This window comes from Cibotium barometz, chromosome 20, assembly GCF_041138505.1.
Source record: "Cibotium barometz isolate CiBa-2024 chromosome 20, ASM4113850v1, whole genome shotgun sequence".
In the NCBI taxonomy this organism is placed as follows: domain Eukaryota; kingdom Viridiplantae; phylum Streptophyta; class Polypodiopsida; order Cyatheales; family Cibotiaceae; genus Cibotium; species Cibotium barometz.
This window is the reverse complement of record NC_141065.1, coordinates 1,014,833-1,041,146: the sequence shown is the minus strand read 5'-3', so window position 1 is coordinate 1,041,146 and position 26,314 is coordinate 1,014,833. Positions and strand designations below refer to the sequence as shown.

Sequence of the window (26,314 nt, the reverse complement as noted above, 5' to 3'; positions counted from 1 at the left end):
TTCAAATTTCTAAAAAAAGCAATCAAATTCAAATTCCCGTCCATGCAATCAATCCCCAACCCCCGTCTGTCAACCAACCTCTGGTTCCCATCCGTACAGTTTGCATGCCCGCCACGCGCCCCGCTGTCCTTGGTGCTGTGCCCTGGTTTACCCAAAAAGTAGACCAAGCCCCAAATCCTTAATCAGCCATTTGACGGCCCTCCCTCCTTCCATCGCACAACGTGCCCTCATCATAGATCCCACGCCTCCATTTCCTTTATGACCCCGTCGTAGATAGTGACGAGGCTTACATGCCTTGTCTCTGGTTCTCCTCCATCTTCATAAGGAAATTGTACCTGCTAGGCTTCTACCTTTCATGTCGCTCGGCAAATGGGGCTTTCATTCACTAGTTTTTAAATCTAAAACGTCGAATAAACAATAGATATTCTCACGAAACAACAACACAGAAATAAAATAATGTCTCAAAATATTAATATTAAGGGGAAAAGAGATGAGAGTCCAGGCGACACGGCGGCGTTGCTGACCATTCTGAGCGAAGATCGTCTCCTTCTCCGGAGGAGCTCTTTAGTCTATATTTTCTGGTTGATTATTTTTTTTTCAAAAATTTAGGAACTATTTTTAAGTTAAAAATGGGAATAACTGATTTTTCTTGTGGTAGGTGTTATTCCATTATTTTGTGCATTTCTGATCAAATTGCTGGAAACAACACTCTTTTGACCTAAGAAAATCACTCGTTTGATGTAGTGGCAACTGACATATCATGTGGATACCCAGCATGACTCTGCCTGCGCGTTTAAAACTTGTCTGATGTATCCATTGCAGGATAAGCGAGCGCAGCCTTCTACATTCTTTATTGGGTCGAACATCCCAGTCCTAATCCTTTCATGTCTATAATGGTGGAGGTATGTACCCGCAGGGTCACATGCATGTGAATTTTACTGTTTGTGCATTAGTAGGCAGGCTTTGCTTAGTTTGGGGCATCAATTTTAGAGTTGAAATGAGGGACCTTTTACACTTGAATCTAATGTCAGCCCCTCGCTTGGTGCAGGTGGCTTCGGATGAAAGTGCAGATCAAGCAGAGAGGGCTTTTGTTCTTCAGGTTCTCACTTCTTCCAGTAATAATAACAAAGAGGTTGCTTTTCTCTGGCATTTTTTAGTGTGTTGCATCCTTGTCCTTGTGAAAATGGCAGAAATGCTCTCCAAGCTTAGTTGAAACTTCTCTTTCCACTTCAAAGTGTTTTCCTTGCGATCTACCTTCTTTGGCCCGATTTTCACCATGTGCTCGGCAGTCCAGGCAAGACTGATGAGAGGCTATGCAGCTCTAGCCCTTGTTGAGAGAGAGTGCTTTTAGGCACACTTTCAGGAACCTAAGGGTTGACTCTTTGACACCGTAGTGACCCCAGGGGTGATGTACAGAGTCCCTTTCTGGGGCAAACCTTGATGAGGAGGATTGGAGAAGGATTCAGGTCATGATGTTCTCTCTCATGATTTGGAGAAAACCATCGATACCACACCTGATTGTCCTAGCAGAGTTCGAGGCAACCCCTTAGATGCACTTTTCTAGCAGATGGTGACGTACATACATCGCCTCCACACCCTAAATGGCCATAGGTTACTGAGTCTTGTTTGGGAGTCTTCTCAATAGCTAGTAGAGCAGGGGCATTGCTGGGTATGGTATACTAGGATCACCCACAGGTTCCTCACACAGGGGCTCCACATGGATCGTCTACCACCTTTCCAGAATAGCCTAGATGCCTTCTCCTTCTGTCACACAGGACCAACCCAGCCATTTGATCTGATCTCCTTAGCCTACACACCCGCACCACATTGCTTGCACCCAGGTGCTACCCACGAAGATGCGGTTTAACAAGGATCACTTCTCGAGGATTACAATGGATGGATTCTGTCACATGCAGAAGCTCTGGGAGTCCTTTTTCAGCCCTAAACACCTGTCTTGGAACAACCTGATGCAAAACGCAAGCAAGAGATGGAGAGAAGAGAGAGAGAGAGAATTGAGTTTTAGTATATTCATAGTGTACTTAAAGGAAGTACAATCTGGCTAGCCATAGGCTGCCTTGAAAAGGTAATCTTGGACACCAAAAAGACCCAGCCCCTATAGGACTGAATGAATCTAACTCTAAGCCTTGGGTTGCTTATATAGCACCAAAAACACTAGTCGGCCAGTTCCACTGCTGTCGGCCAGGTACCGACCTGCAATAACAGCATTAAATGCTGCAATCCCCACCTGAACTGCAGCCGACAGAACTCTTGCTGATGCCTTGGGTTCCTGGGTGCTGGTCTAAATCCTAATCAGTCTGTTCTGCTGCCTCCAGCCTTGGATAGTCAACCATGTACATGTGTGCATATGACAGACTCAGAGGCCAGGATACTTGCACAGGCATATGTCATATGCCATGCGGAAGCCGGATCGTGATTTGGCATATCCAAGTCTTATCTCATCGCCTTCGAGTGGAGGCTCAAAGGATATAGCACCGTAAAGATTAATCTTTGAAAATCTGGTTTGATGCGATAAAATTGGTCCACCCAAAAAGTACAATTTATCTCTATAACAGAGTTGATTGGGAAAAAAAGGAGAGCAGAGGCATTGTCAAAATGGATAGGATTTGTAATGTAACAACTTAGGCTATTGCGGGTGCATGTGGCAAGCGGATGACAGGCACCAGAGGCAGGTGACTAGCATCTAGAGTAGCCGGGTAGTAGCAGATAGACACGGGTAGTAGGCAGATTGGTCGGGTACTGCCATGTTGTAGCTGGATTGGACAGGTGCAATTGGCCAGGTGTGGGCAGTGATTGTGCACTTTTTCTACAGGCCGACAGCTCTTTATGCTGGTGGACTAAAGCATCTGGATACTATATAAGCAGGGGTTGAATATTCATTTCTCCATCTCACAATTCTCAGAGGGTTTGAAGCCTCTGGAGCATTGGTGATGTACAGCAGGGTTTGGGTTGAGATTAGGGATAGAGTCCTAGAGTCTAGGAGTGGTCCAATAGTTGTTGATAAGAACCCGCGGTTGGTTGGTAGGAGAGACGTATTCATGTCGTCAACGATCTCCTTCATAGAGCCCACGTCTGCTAATTTCTCCCAGTAGTTCCCATTCGCCTTCATTGAGACTTCCACTTCCTGGACGATGGGGCACTACACTCAGTTCTTGCATCATGCCTTGTGAAGAGAGAACTCAGTTGATGAAGCTTCTCAGAATCTCAAGCCTCCCAAGCTCAATGGGAAGATAGACGGCGAAGTTGTCACCAACTGGATCCATGAGATGATTGCCATGTTGGTAACAGCAATGTGTTTGAGCTTCATTTCGTTCGTACGGCATCGACCAATGCGGGCTGCGGCTCTCTTGTGGTGGGAAGACTACTTGATGGACAACAACGCTGTGACTTGTTGGGAGGGTTGTTGCAATGCAGCCTAGAAGTAGTTGGTCCCTGCCATGCATACCGGTGTGACTCAAAGTGATAGTAGAAGCACTTTATGCAGAAATAGAGCAAATTGATAATCTATTATCTTTTCTAGAAGCTTTTGCTCATGCTCTCGAGGATCATTTGATGATCGGAGAGGATTGAGCGTTTTGTGGATGGTTTAAACTGTCGTAACACGGAGACGTTCTTGCACATTGGTCTAATGCTTAATCTAATTTGTGGGCCGTGGCTTGTGACCCGTCACCTGTGGGCCGTGGCTATAGCCTGCAGCTTGCTACCTATAGCGGCTAGCCTATGACTAAGTGACTATATCTCTCGGATCTATGATCCTTGAGACGTGGGAGTTCCAGGTCTGGGATTCATGAGCAAGGGCAATAGAAAGGCAAAGACAAGGGTGGCTAGTCTAGGGCCAAGGATGGTAAGGACAAGGCAAGTGGGAGAGATTTGGTGTCTCGCTCCACCTCTGAAGAGCATCTTGCCAAGATGGTTGCCAAGCAATGCTTTTATTGTGACTCCACCGAGCATATTGCAAAGGATTGCCCCTTGAACACGAAGAAGCAGAATGGTAAGGACAAGGAGAAGAACAAGGAGTAAGCAAGTTTGTCTATCGCCGTGACGACGACGACAGGCAGCAGCACCTGCCCCCCTCTACTGCCACTGGTGCTCTTCACTTGACCCAATCTTTGGCAGGATCTCAGAAGTCTTGGGCGGGCATGATTTGGTGATGTGCTGAGGGACAATTCATGGACATTTGGTGTCCATACTATTAAATAGAGGAGCCTTTGAGGACATCATCCTGGACCTTGTGGTTGAGCAGTTGACACTCACTATCACATCGGACACCGTTGGCGAGGTTTTAGCCACCGCGATGAGAGGCAAGATGTAGAACTCTTGTGCCTATGTGCTAGGGTTTTTAGAGATACAAGAGAGTGTGGTGGAATCACACATACAACACACACAAGTCCTAAAGTGTTGATCTGTATCATGTATAAGAAAGAAGTGTTATGACTACACTTCGAGTACAAAAGATGACTTAGAATGAAGACGTCAGTTCTCAGCCCACACATTGCTTAAGATCTCAAGTGTTATTGTCAAGAGCATTAGAGTAGTTCTTACCATTGGTGGAGCATGCCATCAATGATACAATGCATGCGTTAACTAGGAAGACTCTTTGTGAGGTGGTATATGGTCGTGCGGTATATTACCTTGATGACCCGACCTCTAGAAGCTTCATGAATGTACTATCCCGACAATGCTTGTCAGCCTCTCTGACTTGCTTTGCCTATGCCTTCCATATTCTTCTCGAACCTGTCGCACCATCTGGTCCAACTCTTGAACCACCTGATCTGCACCATAGTTCCCTCTGGAAGTAGAGGCTCAAACTGTTTGGGGAAGTTGCTTCCAAACTAGTTCCAAAGAAGAAAGGGCCATTCAAGATTATCAAGAACCTTAGTGATGTAGTCTGCGACATGGAGTTACTGAGCCATTGGAGGATGCATCCGATGTTTCATTCGAGCAACCTTGTGGAGTATCATGGGCCAAAGTTGAGCGCTCCGTGGGATGAGGATGAACCCGAGTTGGTGGATGATGGGGGATTATAGGAGCAAGGGTATAGGTTCGTTTTCATACAAATAATAAAAAAATAAAGCTCTAAGACCGTAGGGGCATGTCTTGGAGATGTTGATTATCCACTTAAATAAACGACACAATGCAAGATGAAATGTGTCACCAATTGGCCGACCATTTGGTCCATCTCTAGTTTTGTGTCTCGTTCACTTGAGGCCAGGCCGGTGTCTCATGTGAAGAGGCCAGTATTCTTGCTTGACATGGACGGGAGCCAGATTGGTGCCACCCGTGTGTTAGCAGGGAGGTGTCGTATGGACGGGAGTCAGACTGGTGCCACCCGTGTATGACCTGGACTGTGTTCTATCCATGGGATTGTCACGCCATGGAAGAGCCAGTATTCGTGCCGTGTCTTGCCTATGGGACTGTCACACCATAGGGAGGCTTGTGCCTGGAACTGTGTCTTACCTATGGGACTGTCACTCCATAGGAAGACCAGGATTTATGTTTTACGTCGTGCCATTTTTGTGCCCGACAGATATTTTGTACTTGTTCCATGAACGGGAGATATGTCCATGATACTATTTGCACATGCACTCATGTTTTGAAATTTGCATGTTTGAAAGTGTTTTCGCATGACTTGTATTTTTGTGTTTGCGTGTTTGACGTGTTACTTACTGAGCAGGGACGCCTGCCAATGAGTCGTAAAGTTTGCTCTGTCTTCTGACGAGTTTTGTTGCATGTGAACAGGTGGTAAGTGTATTGCACATGTTGGTTTAACAATTTTATTTCTAACCCTTTGTTTTATAAGGTTGTATGTTAGTGTCATGTGCATCACAGATGCCATGGACATTCTCTGGGCTAGATCCAGAAGAGGTAAACAGATAAAGACCATGAACCAGTAGAAGATAGGTAGAACCAACTTCAGGTGTAGCATCTGAGGTGGACATGGAGCAGGACTTGGAGCAAAGCATGGATCAGATGGCTGTCGGCTGCAGGACAGTGGATGCTGGCTGCCAGAAGAGCTGTCGGCTGACGTCAGCAGAGGGTGGGCAGCAGGCGCATCAAGGACAAGGACCAGCAGTAGTCGGGCAGCGCTGAAAGGCTTGTATGGACATGGAACTGGCCGACCAGCAGTCGGCCAGCATAAAGTGTCCAAAGACCCATATAAATAGGGCCACATGCTCAAGGTTTGATTCATTCAATCCCACTAGCGGTTTGGATCCTTAGAGGTCCCATAGGGGACAGATTTTAGGGTTAACCACCTTTTTATGAAGGCAGCCCATGGCTGCAGACATGTACCTTTTTGTACCATAGTACATACTGAATTTCCAGCACTTCTCTCTCTCTCTCTCTACTCTCTCTCTACCTGCGTTTTTGCATCAGATGGTGCGTTTTTGCATCAGAAGGTTTCCAAGAATGTTTAGGGCTGAAAGAAGACTACCCAGAGCTTCCGTGTGTTACATTGGTATTAGAGCATCAGGCTCAGCCAAGCTAAACACTGATTCAGTCCCATATGATGGTGTACAGGTCTAAGGTACAGGAAAGTACACGGATTCGAAGCCCAAGGCGGGAACACAGATTGGGAAGAACTCCCAGGAGGTTTGTTGGTGGTGTTCCACAGTGCCAGATGGGGATGGCAGTTCCGTGAGCCAGATAGGTTCTCAGGTAACGGTCCCAAGGGAGGTTGATCCTCCAAGGGTGATGTGAGAGTGCCAGACTCAGTTCCAGGAAAGAATGAATGGGAGAATAATTAGGGTTAGGTTTTCATGTGGGAGACATACACACAGAGAAGAAGGGAGAGAGAGAGAGAGAGAGTTGTGGGGATAAGTCAACTCAAAATAAGTGTGTGACTCTCCTATCACACATGTATATTTTGCACTAGTACACATAGTGCACTTAGTACATTAAAAGTACTAAGTGTACTATGTACTATAACTTATGGGCTAGTACACGCTATAAGGGTGGGCATAATGCCTTTACCCCAACAACCTCTCACTTAAAGGCAAAGTGCCCTTAAATGAAGGAAAAGAAAAAAATCAGCATGTACATGATAATATACAAGGCCATATCAAGGCTGAAACTGGCCTCATTCAATGCCCATCAAGTGTCTGCAATGAGCAAACCGCTCCGGAGGCAAACTCTTTGTCAACAGATCAGCCGGGTTGTCATCCGTATGAATTTTAACAAGCTGAATTTGCTTGTTCTCTATCACCTCTCTGATGAAGTGATACTTCACATCCACATGCTTCGTCTTTGCATGAAAGACAGGGTTCTTTGCCAACTGGATGGCACTCTGACTGTCACAATGCAACAATGGAATATCCCCTGTATAACCCAAATCAACCACTAACCGAGATAGCCATAATGCCTCCTTGCAAGCCTCTGTGGCTGCAATATACTCGGCCTCTGTAGTAGATAAGGCTGTGCACTTCTGCATCCTGGATATCCATGACACAGCACCTCTTGTGAATGTAAACACATAACCGGTAGTAGACTTCCGGTTATCTGGATGATCGGCATAATCCGAATCCGTGTAACCATGCACTAATGCATCCTGTTTGCCAAAACAAATGCACATATCCTGTGTGCCCTTCAGGTATCTCATGACACCTTTCACTGCTTCCCAATGGTTCTTGCCAGGGTTGGCCATGTATCTACTAACCACTCCCACTGCAAATGCAATGTCCGGCCTAGTAGCAACCATGGCATACATGAGACTGCCACAAGCTCAAGCATACGGAATCTTGGCCATATCAGCCCTGCCACTATCTGACTTGGGCTGTCCATAGCACTGAGTTTCACATATGGAGGCAAAGGAGTACTAGTCTTCTTCCCCCCGTCCATATTGAACCTCTGCAAGACTTTGCCAATGTATTCCTTCTGAGACAAATACAACACATGCTGATTTCTGTCCCGAAGTATCCGCATACCCAAAATGTGATTTGCACACCCAAATCCTTCATATCAAAGGTTTGATGCAGCCTCTTCTTCAAGGCATCCATCTCTTTACGAGATTTCCCGGCAATCAACATATCATCAACATACAAGATGAGGATCAATAGATTGCCATCCAAAGCTTTCTTGGTGTATAAGCAGTGATCTATGTCACTTCTCCTGAAGTCCTGAGATTTCATGAATGTATCAAATTTATGATACCATTCCCTTGGTGCCTGTTTGAGCCCATAAAGACTCTTTTTCAGCTTGCATACAAGCTTCTCCTTTCCACTCACTGCATAACCCTCTGGCTGTTGCATATATATCTCCTCATGGAGATCACCGTGAAGAAAAGCAGTCTTCACATCCATCTGAATCAAGTCCAGATCATCATGTGCAACCAAAGCTAACACAGCTCTAAGTGTGGTCATTTTGACCACTGGAGAGAAGATCTCATCAAAGTCCACACCATATTCCTGCTTGAAGCCCTTAGCCACTAACCTGGCTTTGTATCTTGGCTTTGCATCTGGTGCAACTTTGAGCCTGTAAACCCACTTGCAAGGCAAAACCTTCTTGCCTGTAGGCAAATGCACCAACTTCCATGTTCCATTTTTGTGCAGAGAATCCATCTCTGACTTCATGGCACGCTCCCAAAGAGCCTTGTCTGCCCTCTGTAAAGCCTCCTTATAACATGAGGGCTCCCCACAGTCAGTGAGCATCAAGTAGTCAACCCCTGGAACAAACCTGTCAGGGGCTCTGGAGGGTCTAGTGGACCTCCGTACCCAATGACCATCATTTGCAGGTTGCTGTCCAGCCTGCATATCACCCATTGGTGGCTCCTGTTCCATGCCATATGGTTGAAAAATCATGCCCGGTATCTCCTCTAACTGTGGTATATCCATAGGGATATCTTCTGCCATCTCTGGCTGTCCATTTGGACCATTTTCAGCACCATTTAAGGGCTGGTTTTGCTGCTGTAATGGCTGATTTACAGCCCTTGGTTGTTGTCCATGATGTCCATCATCATCAAAGATGACTCTGCCAGGCTCCTGTTGCCTTGCAGGCTTCTTACACATGCATGTTTCATCAAAAATGACATCATTGCTGCGTATTTCACCTCTGTCACCATATCCTAGGAATATGCATTTGTGAGACTTAGGATCAAGTTTGGTGCGCATTTCCCTGCGTATGTGCACGTACGCAACGCAACCAAACACTCTCAAGTGCTTGTAGGACGGAGGCTTCCCTGTCCATACTTCCTCTGGCACTTTCCCACCAAGCCTTGTGTTAGGTGACCTATGTATTAGATGAACGACTGTCATAACATCTTCAGCCCAAAAACCATGAGGTAATGCAGCATGTGACAACATAGAACGGACCTTCTTCTGAATGGTCCTGTTCATCCTCTCTGCTGTCCCGTTTTGTGGAGGATCATAAGGAGTAGAGAGCTCCCTCTTGATGCCTTTAGCATCACAAAAGTCCTGAAACTGTTTGGACATATACTCTCCACCATTGTCGGAACGCAAAGCCTTCAGTGTTTTGCCAGTTTGATTCTCAACATGAGCAACAAACTTTTGAAACACTGAGAATGTATCACTCTTCAAACAAAGAGGATAAACCCACACCTTACGTGTGGCATCATCAATAAAAGACACAAAATATTTTGCCCCTCCCAAAGAAAGCTGAGGCATCTCACATACATCTGTATGCACAAGCTCTAACTGAGCATCTTTCTGTCCAAGAGCTTTCTTGTGGGGGCACTGGAGTTGCCTGCCATATATACAATGCTCACAAAACTGAAAACTTGAAAACTTTAGAGAAGGCAAGTAACCAAAACGAGACAATTGCTTCATTCCTTTGACACTCATGTGTCCCAACCGGCTATGCCACAGAGATTTCCGGCAGCTCGGTTGCATTTACATTAGCATGGTGACAAACACCTACACCTGCATGCATGAAGTAAAGAGTGTCCACCTTAGAGCCTCTGGCAACAACCAGTGAGCCCTTACTAATCTTCCACTTTCCACGACCAAATGTGGTAACATAATCAGTATCATCAAGCTGTCCAGTAGAAAGCAGGTTCTTCTTGATCTCAGGCACATGCCTGACATCATGGAGCATAAGCTGTGAGCCATCTGAAAACACAAGCCTCACATCACCTCTGCCAAGAATCTTGCATGCATGGTTATCACCCAAATAAACTACTCCTTCATTGCCAGCAGTATACCTGACAAACAAGTCTCTGCAACCTGTGACATGAAAGGAGGCACCTGAATCAATGATCCATGAGTGCATACCATGACCATCTCCTGCAAGAAGTGAATGGGCATCAAGTGAAGACGTAAATAGGACCTCATCCTCACTGTCACCTGCATGTGACACATTGATTTCTTCAATCTTGACTCCACTTTTGCCCTTTGGCTTTACATCTTTGGCTTCATCTTTGTCTTTGTCTTTGCCTTTTCCCTTTTCCTTTTGATCATTTTTCCATTTGTAGCATTGTTTTTCGATGTGTCCCTTCTTGCCACAATAATGGCATTCCAAGTCCTTTTTGGAGCGAGACTTGCTCCTTCCCCGTTCTTGGCTTTTACGCCTTTGTTGGGATCTCCCACGTGCATTCATTGCATTGGACTTTCCAACAGAGTTGTTTTTCCTGTTCATCTCCTCTTGAAGGAGCGCACCCTCAACATCTGCATATGACAACATAGCATTCGAATTGCTAGTGGCTGTCCTGAATGTGTCCCAACTCTCTGGCAAAGTGCATAAGAGAAAAGTGGCTTTGAACTCATCGTCCATTGCCAACTTTTGATTTATAACTTGGCTGACAATACCATTAAACTCATTTAGATGGGCTGCCATAGACGCCCCTTCCTTCATCTGAAGACCTATGAGTTTCTTCAACCAATACACTTTGCTTGAGGCACTTTGCTGGGCATACAAGTCCTGCAATCTTTGCCACATTCCCCAAGCTGTCTTCTCTTCACGAATGCTGAAAAGTAAAGTGTCTAACACAGACAACATGATGGTGGATCTTGCTAGCTCATCCATATCTTCCCACTCTTCAGCAGTAAGAGAAGCGGGCATTACATCCCTTTCTTTGATAGGCTTGTGCTGCTTCTTCTGGAGCAACACATTATAGCACTGGGTTTGCCAAATATCATAGTTATGTGAGCCTTCAAGCTTCTTGATGTGAAGCAATGAAGAGCTCTCACCTGTGGTTGCCATAGCAATATGCAACCTGTCACAGTCAATGCCTGACTCCCTGCAAGTGTGCAAACACTGCACCAAAAGCACACAAAGTGCTCACAGTTGTTCTCCCAAAGTTTATCTCCCACTGCGGAAGCACAAATGCAACTCTACTCCCACTGTATGTGATGAAATCACCAAAATCTGGTTGCTGCAGATTTAGGACAGCACCTTAAATGTGCTCTGTTCCCCTTCCAAAGTACTGCACAACAGTACCAAGTGCTCACCAATGATGTACCAAATCTGTACCGGCAAGTACAACAGCTGAAAATGAGCCTTTTCCTCACTCAAATCAGTGTACAGCCATGCCAAAACTTACACAAAGTTGTACCAAGCTGTACTAGAAAGTACAGCAGCAATAAATGCTCTCCTGGCTGTCCAAGTGAGTGAAAATTAGACTTTTACAGTCCCGACCACTGCATACAACAGTCCTGAACAGAAATTGGGCAAAAGCCCCTTGACTGCAAGCTGATTTCTGAGGATTCAAGGCATAAAAGTCTTGCCTGCTGCTTTGCCAAGCTCAACAAGCATAAAATCTTGAAAAGCCCCTTGATTTAAGATCAATTTCTGATCATACATGGTACATTAACGCACATGAAGGCATCCAGAGTCTTCGCAATGCTTCCCCCTGGCCACATATACATCCATTACATAAAAGCCCCTTGATTTACAGGCACGGTGAGTGCTTGACAGGCATCAACACATTGCCCAAAGCATCAAATGCGAGTGCCTGCATGCAAATCAATCCAATTGGCACAAAAGCCCCTTGATTTGCACTGCAATTTTGCCCGAATGTGCGATTTCTCACATCATACAGCATGTATGAATGCCCAATTGCACAAATACATCAAAAGCCCCAAATTTTGACATCCAATTTCCTGCAAATTGATCCTGATTGTGACCAATGTCACCCAATTTTGCCAATTTCGCTCAAAATTTGTGCAATTTGGCACCTGTACCTGCTCAATTGATTGAATTGATAAGAAACTCCCAAAGAATTGAAGCAAATACCTCTTAATTTTTGAATTTCTCTGAGATTTGCAGACTGAATTTTGTTGTTGCAGGAGAGGGGGGGGCACGTCTGATGCTGATGCTGATGCTGATGCTGATGCTGATGCTGATGCTGATGCTGATGCTGATGCTGATGCTGATGCTGATGCTGATGCTGATGCTGATGCTGATGCTGATGCTGATGCTGATGCTGATGCTGATGCTGATGCTGATGCTGATGCTGATGCTGATGCTGATGCTGATGCTGATGCTGATGCTGATGCTGATGCTGATGCTGATGCTGGCGCTGGCTGCGCTTGGTGTTGCTTCTGCTGTTGCGGGCGCCGCTGCTTTTGCTTTAAACTGCAAGTAGGCGTGAAAGCACCGGGGACGCCGACGGAGGGAACGGCGATGACTTTTCGAAGCTTTGTAGGGGACTTAGTGTGCTATCGAGTCGGCGACGCACGGCGCTCGATTCCTCAGCTGCGCGCGAACCTGCAGCACGGCGCCCGACTCCAACCAACTGTGCGCGCTGGTGAAGCGCCGCTGCTGTTCTTCTTCGCTCGCCTGCCTAGTGGCCAGCGTTGAGTATGGACGCCTGCTTACGTGTCCGCCTTCGTACGTGCCCTGACAGCGCTGACACGCCTGCCCTGACAGCGCTGACTCCTTGCGCTTCAACGATCTGCTATCTCAACGATCACACACACTACTTCCTTGCGCACTGTGATCAGTGGGCTAATGGCAAAGCTCCACGAAGAAGCCAGATAGCAGGAAGGCGCAGGTGGAGAAGAAGGCGAAGAGTGAAGAAGCGAGAGGCGAGAGCTCAGCAGGTCTCTGCAGTTCTGTTTGCCTCAGCTCTGATACCAGTTGAATGGGAGAATAATTAGGGTTAGGTTTTCATGTGGGAGACATGCACACAGAGAAGAAGGGAGAGAGAGAGAGAGAGAGTTGTGGGGATAAGTCAACTCAAAATAAGTGTGTGACTCCCCTATCACACATGTATATTTTGCACTAGTACACATAGTGCACTTAGTACATTAAAAGTACTAAGTGTACTATGTACTATAACTTATGGGCTAGTACACACTATAAGGGTGGGCATAATGCCTTTACCCCAACAAAGAAGGCCAAGACGGTGTTCAGAGTCAGGGTAGGAATGGATTGTGGACAAGAGGAAGACCAGATGCATAGATCTTCAAGAGAGACAGAGTGGTTTGGAGAACAGGCCGGGTTTTCAGAGGAAAAGGTTTGCCAGGGATGGATGATGACAGAGGGATTTCGGGATAGGATTGGGATGATGACAGTCATCCAAGAGCAGGTTGGATTCCCGTCATCAAGTTTAGCAGAGGGGGATGTCATGTGCATCACAGATGCCATGGACATTCTCTGGGCTAGATCCAGAAGATATGAACCAGTAGAAGATAGGTAGAACCAGAATGTAGGAGCTTCAGGTGTAGCATCTGAGGTGGACATGGAGCAGGACTTGGAGCAAAGCATGGATCAGATGGCTGTCGGCTGCAGGACAGTGGATGCTGGCTGCCAGAAGAGCTGTCGGCTGACGTCAGCAGAGGGTGGGCAGCAGGCGCATCAAGGACAAGGACCAGCAGTAGTCGGGCAGCGCTGAAAGGCTTGTATGGACATGGAACTGGCCGACCAGCAGTCGGCCAGCATAAAGTGTCCAAAGACCCATATAAATAGGGCCACATGCTCAAGGTTTGATTCATTCAATCCCACTAGGGGTTTGGATCCTTAGAGGTCCCATAGGGGACAGATTTTAGGGTTAACCACCTTTTTATGAAGGCAGCCCATGGCTGCAGACATGTACCTTTTTGTACCATAGTACATACTGAATTTCCAGCACTTCTCTCTCTCTCTCTCTCTCTCTCTCTCTACTCTCTCTCTACCTGCGTTTTTGCATCAGATGGTGCGTTTTTGCATCAGAAGGTTTCCAAGAGTGTTTAGGGCTGAAAGAAGACTACCCAGAGCTTCCGCGTGTTACACCCACTTAGGGGCCAAGGTGGGGAGCCACACTTGACTTGTGTGTGTGTGGGGGTGGGTGCATGGTCACCTACCCACACCACCATGGAACTGGCTGCCCACATGCAAACGTGGGGAGCCAGCCAACTCTAGTCGTGCAACTCCCTCTCCAACCTTTACAAAAAGAGAGCCACCACCTCCATCGTAGCAACCTTGGCGATCATCTCCTTGGTTTTATTTTCAAGCGACGCCATCTCCATCCCTCAGGCGGCTGCATCACTTCAGGCTGCGTTTCTACTCCATCTCAGGCTGCTGCGTATCTGTATAACCAGGCAGCGACTGTACAAGAACTGTTGCGCTACTTTTCATACAGTCAACTGTATGCTACGCAGGCTGCCTATTCTGCAGGCAGCTGTGTGTACTTCTCCAGCCAGGCGTTGCGCTGCCTATCCTGCAAGCAGTTGTGTATACTTCTCCAGCCAGGCGACCACATAGGCTGTGTGCGCCTCCAGAGTGGCAGCCAAACAGATTGCGCTGCCCACCACAGCAGGCGGCTGTGTGTGTGCCTCCAGTCAGGCAGCCATACAGGCTGTACTGCCAACCACAGTAGGCGGCTGTGTATTCATTCTCCAGCTGTTGTGTTCCTACAGCTAGGTGGCCGGCGGCTATGCTCTGCAAACTGGCGGCTACTTCTCCATCTCCAGTGGGCTGTTCAATCTATCCATAGGCGGCTACTACGCCTTTTCCCTCCTCCACAAGAAGGTGGCTGTGTCCTACACAGCGGGTGGCTAATCTCCTTGGTAGGCGGTTGTGCCTCCTTTACATAGGCGGCATCTCTTTTCTTCAGGAGGTAATACTTTTCCCAAAGCAACTACTCCTCTTGACATGCTACTGTGTCTCGGTGTCCCTCTCAAGTAGCTGCACACAAACACCATGGGTATTGGACTTCCATCTGCCATCCACAAGTAAGTGAATTTTCAGATTTAAGTAAAGTACTTTGTGATAAATTTGATAAGGGATTCTCTCCACGGAAACACCTGTTCGGAGTCGGGTAGTCCAAGCTCTTGGAGAACCACGGTCCAAAGGTGCTGAGATTGGGAGAGCCAGGCGTTAGTACGGGAGCGCTTGTTTGTGCGTGGTCCTGGAACACCAGTGGGGCGCTCTCCGCGGAGTCCAGTGAAGGCACAGGACCGTAGAGAGTGGACCACTCAAGTGGTCGCTCTGCTTCGAACATCTACTTCGAGCCTTTTGTTTGGTACTGTATTCATTTGTACATGGACATCATCTGATTCTTGGAACCCATGGAGCATTGTATTTGTTAAATACTCCCAATAATATATTATATATTGAGGGGGGGGTCGGCCCGTTCCGGCCCCAGTGCTGGAGTCCATCTATTTCATTCCATTTCATTTCAATTTCAAGCTGTTATGAAGTTGTCCATTTTAAATTGTGATATTAAGTTGTGCTATTACGCGTGTCGGTGTCCAACGGAGTCTATTCCCACTTGACGGGATCGGTTTCATTGGTATCAGAGCACGGTTGTTTCCCTCTTCTTAGTGGGGAAACGAACCTGTGTGTTGGACACCCCGCTTCTAGCAGACTTAACTCAATGGACAGCCAAGGCAACCCTTTGGAAGTGCCTAATTCGAGGGGTCCATCTAGTGCCTCTCGTGGTTCTGATGCTCTACGAGGAAGGCACAAGCCCCTTGAAAGGGTTAATGATAGTGAATCAAAGGGTCAACTGTCTCGAGGAAAGACAGTCATGCTAGACGAAGAGCCTGATGCAATGAGGGCTGAAATGGAACATATGAGAAAGCTTTTGCAGGCACAAGAGCAAGAGCTAAAATTTTTGCATGAGGATCCCCATGTGCAAAGTGCCATTGAAGCAAGGAAAGCTGATGCAATGGTAGATGTGACTTTTGAGTCCATGGCACGGGAAGTGGGCAAGAAGCCAAGGGAGTTGGCACTTGCCTACCTCCTCCGCAAAGGTGACATCAAAGAGGGGGACAATGGAGAGTTGAAATTCAAAAATCCACCTTGCTTGAAGCATGGAGATCCCGCATCTCAAAGGTTGAGGTCTTTTATGCAAAAGGAAGAGGTGACAGTCACCTCTCGTCATGCATCTTCTCCACAAGACACAAAGCCTGACAGGTATATGTATGCTAGTGCTCATGGAGGGCATGAAAGTCACATGCATTCAAGACATGTATCCCATGGTAGGGGTGACAGGTCTGCAACTAGAAGAGCTTTGCCCACTGAATTGTCTCATGGAGAGACATTGCCTTATGCAGGAAAGTCACATGTATCTGACTCTCAAGTTCGTGGAGCACATGCCACCGTGCCTCATAAAACTTCTATGATGGCCCATGGATCCCATGCAGATAGGGCTGCCCCGTTGGATAAGGGGAAAAGAAAAAGAGAAGACCATGAGCCTCATGCCAGAAAGCTCAAGGAATTTAAAGCAGGTGACAAATCTGTTAAGTTTGATGTCTTTCATGGAGAGCATGATGCTTCCAAAGTGTTAGCATTTGTGGCACAATTTGACATTGCTTTTAGTGATGAGGACTTCACTGAAAAGTCTAAAGTACGCCATGCTAGCATGTTTTTGAAAGGGACCGCTGCTCACTGGTGGATCACTGAAAAGATCACCAAGGACCCCATTTGCACCTGGAAGGAGTTTAAGGACAGATTCTATGCTCAGTTTTTGCCACCAAATGTGGAGCAAACTCTCACTCAAAAGTGGGACAGACTTGAGCAAAGAGAGAATGAAAGCGTGCAACAGTATGTTAACAAGTTTTGGAAAGTGTTGCTGGAAGTAACTCCTTTTATGCAAATTACTGAGGATGAAAGAAAGAGGAAGTTTCGCTCTGGACTGCAACCAGCATATCGTTCGGGCATTGAATTGCACCCGAAACATACTTTGCAACAGCTCACAGCTTCTACTCTTGCTACAGTGCTCAAAATTAAGCAGGATCAAGGCGGTTCAAAGGGGAAAGACAAGGCTGTCCCAAATCTGCAAAAAGGTGGACAACCACCTAAAAAGAACTTCCGGGAGACCCACAAGGGTGGTAGAGCTGAAAATACCACATCTAAAGATCAGGGCCCAAAGAAGAACAAATTCGGCTTAACCCCGGAGCAAAGAGAGCAATATGCCAAGGAGGGAAAATGTTTTTCTTGTGGTAGTAAAGAGCACATGTTTCGACAATGCCCTGACCGCAAACCAAAGCACGAGGACAAGCAGACCAAGGCTAATGTACATGCAATTCCCGATGTGCAGGGAAACACTGAACATGATGCAAAAGAGAGAGCAAATGGTATGCAAGGCTTGGGGTCAAATCAAGGATCAGCCCGCCCTATTCATGTTTGATGACTGTGCAACCGATAACTTTATCTCTATGCAAACGGCAGCTGCATTGGGTATTGGGGTTGAGAACATGGGACCTCATATTGAAGCCGAAGCTGCATTTGTTGGTAAAGAGGTGCAAGTTACCCCATTGATAGGGAAGTTGCACATACATATCCAGGGCTACCTTGATAATGAACATTTCCTAGTTGCTCCACTAAATGGACGTGATATATTGTTGGGCAAGCCATGGCATCATAGGCTTGAGCCCCGCAAAGAGTACAAGACCAATATGATTTCTTTTATGCATAAAGGCCGCATGCATTTCATTGATGTTGGCAAAGAAGGGGATTCCATCCCACTTGTATCACACATCCAAATTAATAAAGCAATGAAAAATAGTCTTTCTGGGTACTTGGTTTTTGTTCGTGATAGCATTGTACCAAATCATCAAAATGTGGATGCTATGACTAATGATAGGCTGAATTTTCTTCATGCATTCAACGATTGTTTTGCTGATGCACTGCCAGGTGAATTACCTCCCCAAAGGCTCGAAGATCATTGCATAGATCTTGTGCCAGGTAGTTCTCCACCCAACAAACCCGCATACCGAGTGAGTGCTGCACAACAAGAAGAGATTATGAAGCAGGTAAATGAGCTTTTAGAGAAAGGTTTGGTTCAGCCCAGTTCCTCACCTTATTGCTCTCTTGTACTTCTTGTTCAAAAGAAGGACGGCTCATTCCGCATGTGCGTGGACTATAGAGCTTTAAACAAGCTTACCATCAAGAACAGATTTCCAATTCCGCGTATTGATGACATTTTGGCTAAGCTTGATGGTTCGGCTTGTTTCAGCCGACTTGATTTGAAGAGTGGTTATCACCAAATACGAGTGGTGCCACAAGATGTCCATAAAACTGCTTTCAGGACAGCCTTTGGATTATATGAATTTTTGGTAATGCCTTTTGGTCTCACCAATGCTCCTGCTACGTTTAATCGTATGATGGATAGGATATTCTGACCCCATCGCAAATTTACAGGAGTATTCTTTGATGATATCTTGGTTTTCTCCAAGAATGAGCAGGAACACAGAACTCATTTGGTCACAGTGTTCGAAGAGTTGCGGAAGCATAAACTTTTCATTAATGCCAAGAAAAGTGAGTTTTTCCTCTCCGAGATTCATTATCTGGGACACATTGTATCCAAGGATGGAGTTACAATGGATCCTGCAAAGATAGAGACCATTCGGAATTGGTCCGAATTGCAAAACGTACATCAAGTACGTAGTTTTCTGGGATTATGTTCATATTATAGGCGTTTCATAAGGCATTTTGCTATGATAGCCACCCCTCTACATGATCTCACAAAGAAGAAAATCACTTTCAAATGGACTTCAAAAGAACAGGATGCTTTCTTGCAGCTCAAGCATGCTATCATATGTGGTCTAGTTTTGATTGTTCTTGACTTGCACAAATCATTCGTAATTGAATGTGATGCTTGTGGTGATTGTATAGGAGTTGTCCTAAATCAAGAAGGGCATGCAGTTGCATATGAGAGCCGTCGTTTGCATGATGCTGAGCTTCATATGGATATCTATGAGAAAGAGCTCTTGGCTGTAATTCATGCTTTAAAGATATGGAAACATTATCTTCTTGGGGCTGAATTTGTAGTCAAGGCAGATCATCAAAGCTTGAGATACTTTCTATCTCAAACAAAGCTTTCGGAGAAGTAGATGAGAATGGCAAACTTTCTTTCCATGTTTCATTTTCAGATTGTGCATACTCTAGGAAAGAAAAATGTGGTGGCCGATGCATTATCCAGGAGGCCTTATGTAGCTGCAGTCTCAATGGCCTCTCATGGCGACTTATCTGCTATGCGAGATTTGTATCATTTGGATGCTGATTTTTGCTATATATGGATTGATTTGATGGCTGGTCATTCACATGCCTCTTATGCCATCAACGAGGGTTATCTTATGAAGGATAATTGCCTATGTGTGGTGAAGGACTTGCGTCCAAAGGTTATGGAGGAATGTCACGCTCCACCTTATGCTGGTCATAGAGGTATTATGTCCACTACACGTATGATTCAGAGATATTTCTTTTGGCCAAGCATGCGTAAAGACATTGAGGCTTATGTGCGTGCATGTGTTACTTGCCAAAAGGTGAAATTTGACAGGCAAAAACCTCCAGGTTTGCTTCAGCTATTGCCTATTCCCTCGCAACCTTGGGAGAGTATTACTATGGATTTTATTATGGACTTGCCTAGATCCCAGCATGGGAATGATGCTATTTGGACCATTGTGGACAGGTTTAGCAAGCAAGCTCATTTCTTGCCCGTCAAGAAAACCATTAAAGCTGATCATATGGTAAAGCTTTTTCTTGCTAATATTTTCAAGCATCATGGTATGCCTAAATCCATTGTTGGGAATAGAGATCCCAGGACTACGAGCCTCTTTTGGAGGGCTTTATTTGATAACATGGGTACTAAACTTGAATTTTCATCAGCTTATCATCCCCAAACGGATGGCCAAAGTGAAGCTGCAAATTCAGTCGTGTTGGATTTGTTAAAGTGTTATGTGGCAGATCAAAAGACTGCATGGGAGAAGTATCTTCCACTTGTTGAGTTTGCCTACAACAATACAATCCATGCCTCCATGGGAAAGGCTCCGTTTGAAATTATTTATGGCAGAGTGGTATTGCCACCCATCCTTCGTACAAAGGATGAGATTTTTGCAGCTGATGAATATGTTCGTGACTTGGATGTAGCCTTTGCTCAGGTGCGGACAGCTATTGCAAGGTCACAAGATAAGCATAAAATGGCTGCTGACAAGCATGGACGGGACATGCAAGTCAAAGAAGGTGTTTGGGTTTTGCTGAAATTTGAGAAAGCTAGGCTTCGGAAGAGGCCAGGACGAGAAGGATCATATTCTAAGCTTTCTCCTCGCTATTATGGACCCTTCAAAGTGATTCAAAAGATCAATGAAGTGTCCTACAGGCTTGCTTTACCTAGTCACTGGAAGATTCACAATGCTTTTCATGTGAGTCTATTTCGGAAATATGTGGGGCTAGATCCTGACGAGCCTGTCACAGAAGATCCGCCAGAGATTGATGAGCTTTGAGGAGATCCTCCAGCCAGAACAGATTGTTTTTCACAAGGAGAGAAAGCTACCTGCCGGAAAGCTTTCCAGGAGATACCTTGTGAAGTTTAAAAATTATTTGCCTATTGATGCCAAATGGGTAAATGAGGACTATTTTGTTGACTACCCACAGTTGTTGCAGGCATATCTTGAGGCTTTTGAGTTGAGGACAACTCTTTAGAAGCCCGGGGGGATGTCACCAATTGGCCGACCATTTGGTCCATCTCCAGTTTTGTGTCTCGTTCACTTGAGGCCAAGCCAGTGTCTCATGTGAAGAGGCCAATATTCTTGCTTGACATGAACGGGAGCCAGACTGATGCCACCCGTGTGTTAGCAGGAAGGTGTCGTATGGACGGCTGGTGCCACCCGTGTATGACCTGGACTGTGTTCTATCCATGGGATTGTCATGCCATGGAAGAGCCAGTATTCGTGCCGTGTCTTGCCTATGGGGCTGTCACACCGTAGGGAGGCTCGTGCCTGGAACTGTGTCTTACCTATGGGACTGTCACTTCATAGGAAGACCAGGATTTATGTTTTACGTCGTGTCATTTTTGTGCCCGACAGATATTTTGTACTTGTTCCATGAACGGGTGATACTATTTGCACATGCACTCATGTTTTGAAATTTGCATGTTTGAAAGTGTTTTCGCATGACTTGTATTTTTGTGTTTGCCTGTTTGACGTGTTACTTACTGAGCGGGGACGCCTGCCAGTGAGTCGTAAAGTTTGCTCTGTCTTCTGATGAGTTTTGTTGCATGTGAACAGGTGGTAAGTGTATTGCACATGTTGGTTTAATAATTTTATTTCTAACCCTTTGTTTTATAAGGTTGTATGTTCACATACACTTAAAAGTGGGCACCCACTTAGGGGCCAAGGTGGGGAGCCACACTTGACTTGTGTGTGTGTGGGGGTGGGTGCATACCCACACCACCATGGAACTGGCCGCCCACATGCAAATGTGGGGAGCCAGCCAACTCTAGTCGTGCAACTCCCTCTCCAAACTTTACAAAAAGAGAGCCACCACCTCCATCGTAGCAACCTTGGCGATCATCTCCTTGGTTTTATTTTCAAGCGACACCATCTCCATCCCTCAGGCGGCTGCCTCACTTCAGGCTGCGTTTCTACTCCATCTCAGGCTGCTGCGTATCTGCATAACCAGGCGGCGACTCTACAAGAACTGCTGCGCTACTTTTCATACAGTCGACTGTATGCTGCGCAGGCTGCCTATTCTGCAGGCAGCTGTGTGTACTTCTCCAGCCAGGCAGCTGTGTATACTTCTCCAGCCAGGCGACCACATAGGCTGTGTGCGCGCCTCTAGACTGGCAGCCAAACAGACTGCGCTGCCCACCACAGCAGGCGACTGTGTGCGCGCCTCCAGTCAGGCAGCCATATAGGCTGTACTGCCAACCACAGCAGGCGGCTGTGTATTCATTCTCCAGCTGTTGTGTTCCTACAGCTAGGTGGCCGGCGGCATGCTCTGCAAACTGGCGGCTACTTCTCCATCTCCAGTGGGCTGTTCAATCTATCCATAGGCAGCTACTATGCCTTTTCCCTCCTCCACAAGAAGGTGGTTGTGTCCTACACAGCGGGTGGCTAATCTCCTTGGTAGGCGGTTGTGTTGGGTGTTGGACTCACACACTCACACACACAAACCTGCACATTAGGGTTAGGTGCAGGGTAGAGAAGCTCACACACAGAAATGAGAGAGAGAGAGAGAGAGCCAAAAGTGTGGTATCCACAAAATGCAAGTCAACCCTTGCATGTGTGCCACATCCATATAATATAGAACTACAAAATATATTATGTGTCCTTTCACACTTGATGTCCAAGGGGAAAAACCACATGGGAAAAAGTGCCCTTGGTTAAGCCCTGTTCACACATAGCACTACCATAAGTGAGCATATGCCTACAAATCCCCCCTGTAGTGGAAGTGTGAACCTGTACAAGGAAGCAGATCACTCTCTGTATGAGAGTAAGCCCAAAGCTTTGCGGAAAGCTTCAAACTTTTCTCGAGGTAAAGCCTTTGTAAATAGATCTGCAACATTATCTTGTGTAGGGCAATAAGATAAACTGATCTCCCCTGCATGTAGTCTCTCTCTGACATAGTGATAATGAATCTCTATGTGCTTGGTACGTGCATGAAATACTGGATTTCGTGCCACGGCCATAGCACTCTGGCTATCAGTGAGAATGGTGGTGGGTGTCTGCTGACACTCACGAAGATCAGTCAATAGTCCTCAACCATACACAATCTACTGTAGCTGTAAAGACTGCCCTGTACTCAGCCTCACAAGTAGATGTAGCAACAGTGGGTTGCTTTTTACTCAACCAAGATATGCATGAGCTGCCAAGAAAAAAACAATTCCCACTGGTGGATTGCCTGGTATCATAATCACCAGCCCAATCTGAATCACTGAATGCATAAATTTGCAAGCTGCCCCCCCTGGGATAGAACAAACCAAGATCCAGGGTACCCTTAAGATATCGAAAAATGCGCTTGACTGCTTGCCAATGCTTTGTGCCTGGGCTGTGCATGAATTTGCTCAACAAAGACACCCCAAAAGATATGTCTGGCCTCGTGTTACACAAGTAAATGAGGCATCCCACTGCCTGGCTATAAAGGCCGGCCTCAAAAGGCTCTCCAATATCATGCATAGTAAGCCGTACACCTGGTTCTACCGGAGTAGAAATGGGCTTACATTCATTTTAGCAAACTTTTTATGTACTTAGTTTGCTGCATAACAATGCCATCATCTGTATGCATAAACTGTATGCCGAGATAGTAGTGTAAAGGCCCCAAATCTGACATATCAAATTCAGCTTTCAAATCAGCTTTGAAATCTGAAATTTGTGCTTTGCTTGTACCTGTAATGAGCATGTCATCTACATACAAGATGACTATGAGAATATCGGCATTGGTTTTCTTCACATATAATGTGCTTTCAGCTGGACTATTCTCATAACCTTGGCTGGTTAGATGAGCATGTATCTTATCATACCAAGCTCTTGGAGCTTGCTTTAACCCATACAATGCTTTGTGCAACCTGCATACTTTATGTTCCTCACCAGGAACTACAAAACCAATGGGCTGATTTACATATAGTTCCTCCTGTAAATCCCCATTCAAGAATGCAGTTTTGCGAAGTAGGAGCAAAAGTCTCTTCATAATCTATTCCCTTTTTCTGGGAGTAGCCTTTAGCCACAAGTCTTGCTTTGTACCTGTCAATAGTACCATCAGACTTTCTTTTGACTTTGTACACCCACTTTGTGCCAATTACATGCTTGCCTTTAGGCAATTCCACAAGATCCCATGTATTATTCTTCATGATAGAAGAAATTTCAGTTTGCATAGCTTGCAACCAATGCTCATTCTCATGTGCTTCTTCATAAGAAGAAGGCTCTTCTGAATCAAAGAGACCACCCATTGCGAATGCAGACTCCCCACGATGTACATTTAAAGCATGGTTGGAACTAGCTCTTGTTCTACCTGTGAGTGGAGCTGCAAGTTTGCTTTCTTGCAAAGTTTTCAGCAACCATCTTGGCACTGACTTGGCTGTGTCTATGGCTGTTTGCTCTTCCCTGACAAGATCTTCCACTTCTTCCACAGAAGGGGGCTGAATGGCTGGCTGGTCCACATGTTCTACATGTGGATTTTCTTGTGTAGGGGCTGGCTGATCTGAATCCCCCCTAATTGCAATGGGTAAAAGTCCATCAAACATGTCTTGTATGCTTGTATCATTGCTTTTATACAAGCTGACCATGGGCTGTTCTGAATTTTCAGCAAATACTACATCTCTACTCACAAAAATCCTTCGTGTAGTTGGATTATAAAGACGGTATCCTTCGTGTAGTTGGATTATAAAGACGGTATCCTTTGCTTTCATTGCTGTAGCCCACAAAAATGCATTTAATTGCTTTGTCATCAAGCTTTGTTCGGAGTTGTTCTGGCACATGTGCATATGCCAAACACCCAAATGTACGCATATAATCCACAGTTGGCTTTCGGCTATACCAAGCCTCAAATGGTGTTATGGTTTTCAAAGCTTTTGTTCAACACATGAGTTGCACACATTATAGCTTCCATCCAAAATTTGTGAGGCAACTTTTGTGCTTTCACCATGCATCTTGCCATCTCCATGAGAGATCTATTTTTCCTTTCAGCTACACCATTCTGCTGTGGTGTATAAGGCACAGTACATTGGTGTTTGATGCCCTTTTGAAGCATATAATCCTTGAATGCATTTGACATGTATTCTCCACCTCTATCTGAGCGAAGTGTTTGGACTTTACATGCACACATATTTTCAGCCATTGCGACAAAGTGTCGAAAGCATGTAAACACATCTTCTTTTGCTTTCAAAGGGTAAGCCCAAGCAAACCTGGAGTAGTCATCAATGAATGTGACAAAGTAAAGATGCCCCCCTATGGATGGTGTCCGCATTGGACCACATACATCACTATGTATGAGCTGTAATTTACTTTCAGCTCTAACAGCTCCATCTTTGGGGAATGGTTTTCGTTGCATCTTTCCCAAAATACACCCCTCACATACATGTCTTGGTGGAGACTCAAGAGGCGGCATATTATCAACCATATGATGCTTCTGCAAAAGCATCAAACTCTGAAAATTTACATGCCCAAAACGAGCATGCCATAGCTCTGCATCATGCATAGCAGGAGTGTGGGCAGCCACTGTATTTGCATCATAAGTGCGCTTGTCATAGCTGTCCAGCTTATACAAGCCTTTGTATCGTGTTCCAGAAGTGACTATTTCATAACCCTTTGATGGGTCTTTTACCAAACACTTCCCATCTTCAAATTCAACCTTTAAACCTTGGTCGTTTATGGCTGAGACGGAGAGCAGATTTTTCTTTATTCCTGGAACATACAATACATTTTTCATACATATATTGGCACCATTGGCTGCAATAAGTATGACATTACCAATTCCCTTTACTGGATATGTGGTATGATCTGCACATGATACAGTGCGGCCATTTGAAGCATAAACCAAGTGCTGAAATACATCTTTGCATGAAGTGATGTGGCTCGAAGCACCACTATCAAAATACCATGATGCATTCTGTCTGTCAGATGCAATGCAAGACATATCAGTGTCCGAAGCACTTGGTGTGTCACTAGTGCATGTGACCAAAAAAGTGTACTTTTCCTGGATTACATTAGCTGATTGCTTTGCTTTGTCATCCGAAGAGTCTGCTACTGCATTGCCTGCTTCTTTCTTTTTCTCTTTTGCAATCCTTTTCCTACATTCACTAATGTAGTGTCCAGGCTTATGGTAGTAGTGACATTTGCCCTTCTTTTTGGGCTTGTTTGCATCCCCTTTGTCAGACTTTTCACCACTAGGAGAGGGCTGTCCATGACCAGCCTTGCTAGATTGTTGTCCCCCATGCTTAAAGCTCTTTGCTTTACCCTTATCCTTGGCTGTAAATGCCTTTTCTCCACCACGGTTGCTCGATAAGTTTGCTCTTGTTTGCTCTTCCTGCAAGAGTAAACCCACGAGCTCTTCAAAAGTGACGGGATCACCACCTCCTCTCATTGAGAGGTTGAGAGAGGTGTGAAAGCCCAAGTAGGAAGGCGGTAAAGAATGAAGAGTGTTGGTGACCATCTGTCTGTCTGGGATAACCTCATCAATGTTGAGCAATTGTTCCTGCAAATCT

The 26,314-nt window shown here is 45.7% G+C and overlaps 1 long non-coding RNA gene across 4 annotated transcripts in view; it reads left to right on the top strand.

Annotated features, from left to right (window-relative positions):
• The first annotated feature begins 344 nt into the window (after window positions 1-344).
• LOC147627422 (uncharacterized) overlaps window positions 345-26,314 on the top strand; it is a 103,149-nt gene continuing 77,179 nt past the window's right edge. For 3 of the 4 annotated variants that reach the window (XR_015268223.1, XR_015268224.1, XR_015268225.1), the window contains exons 1-3: window positions 345-581; window positions 823-902; window positions 1,049-1,099. This is a non-coding gene — a long non-coding RNA (uncharacterized LOC147627422). Of the gene's footprint in view, window positions 582-822; window positions 903-1,048; window positions 1,100-15,004; window positions 15,604-26,314 lie in introns of those variants that run through there. The other variant, XR_015268222.1, reaches the window with a different exon arrangement.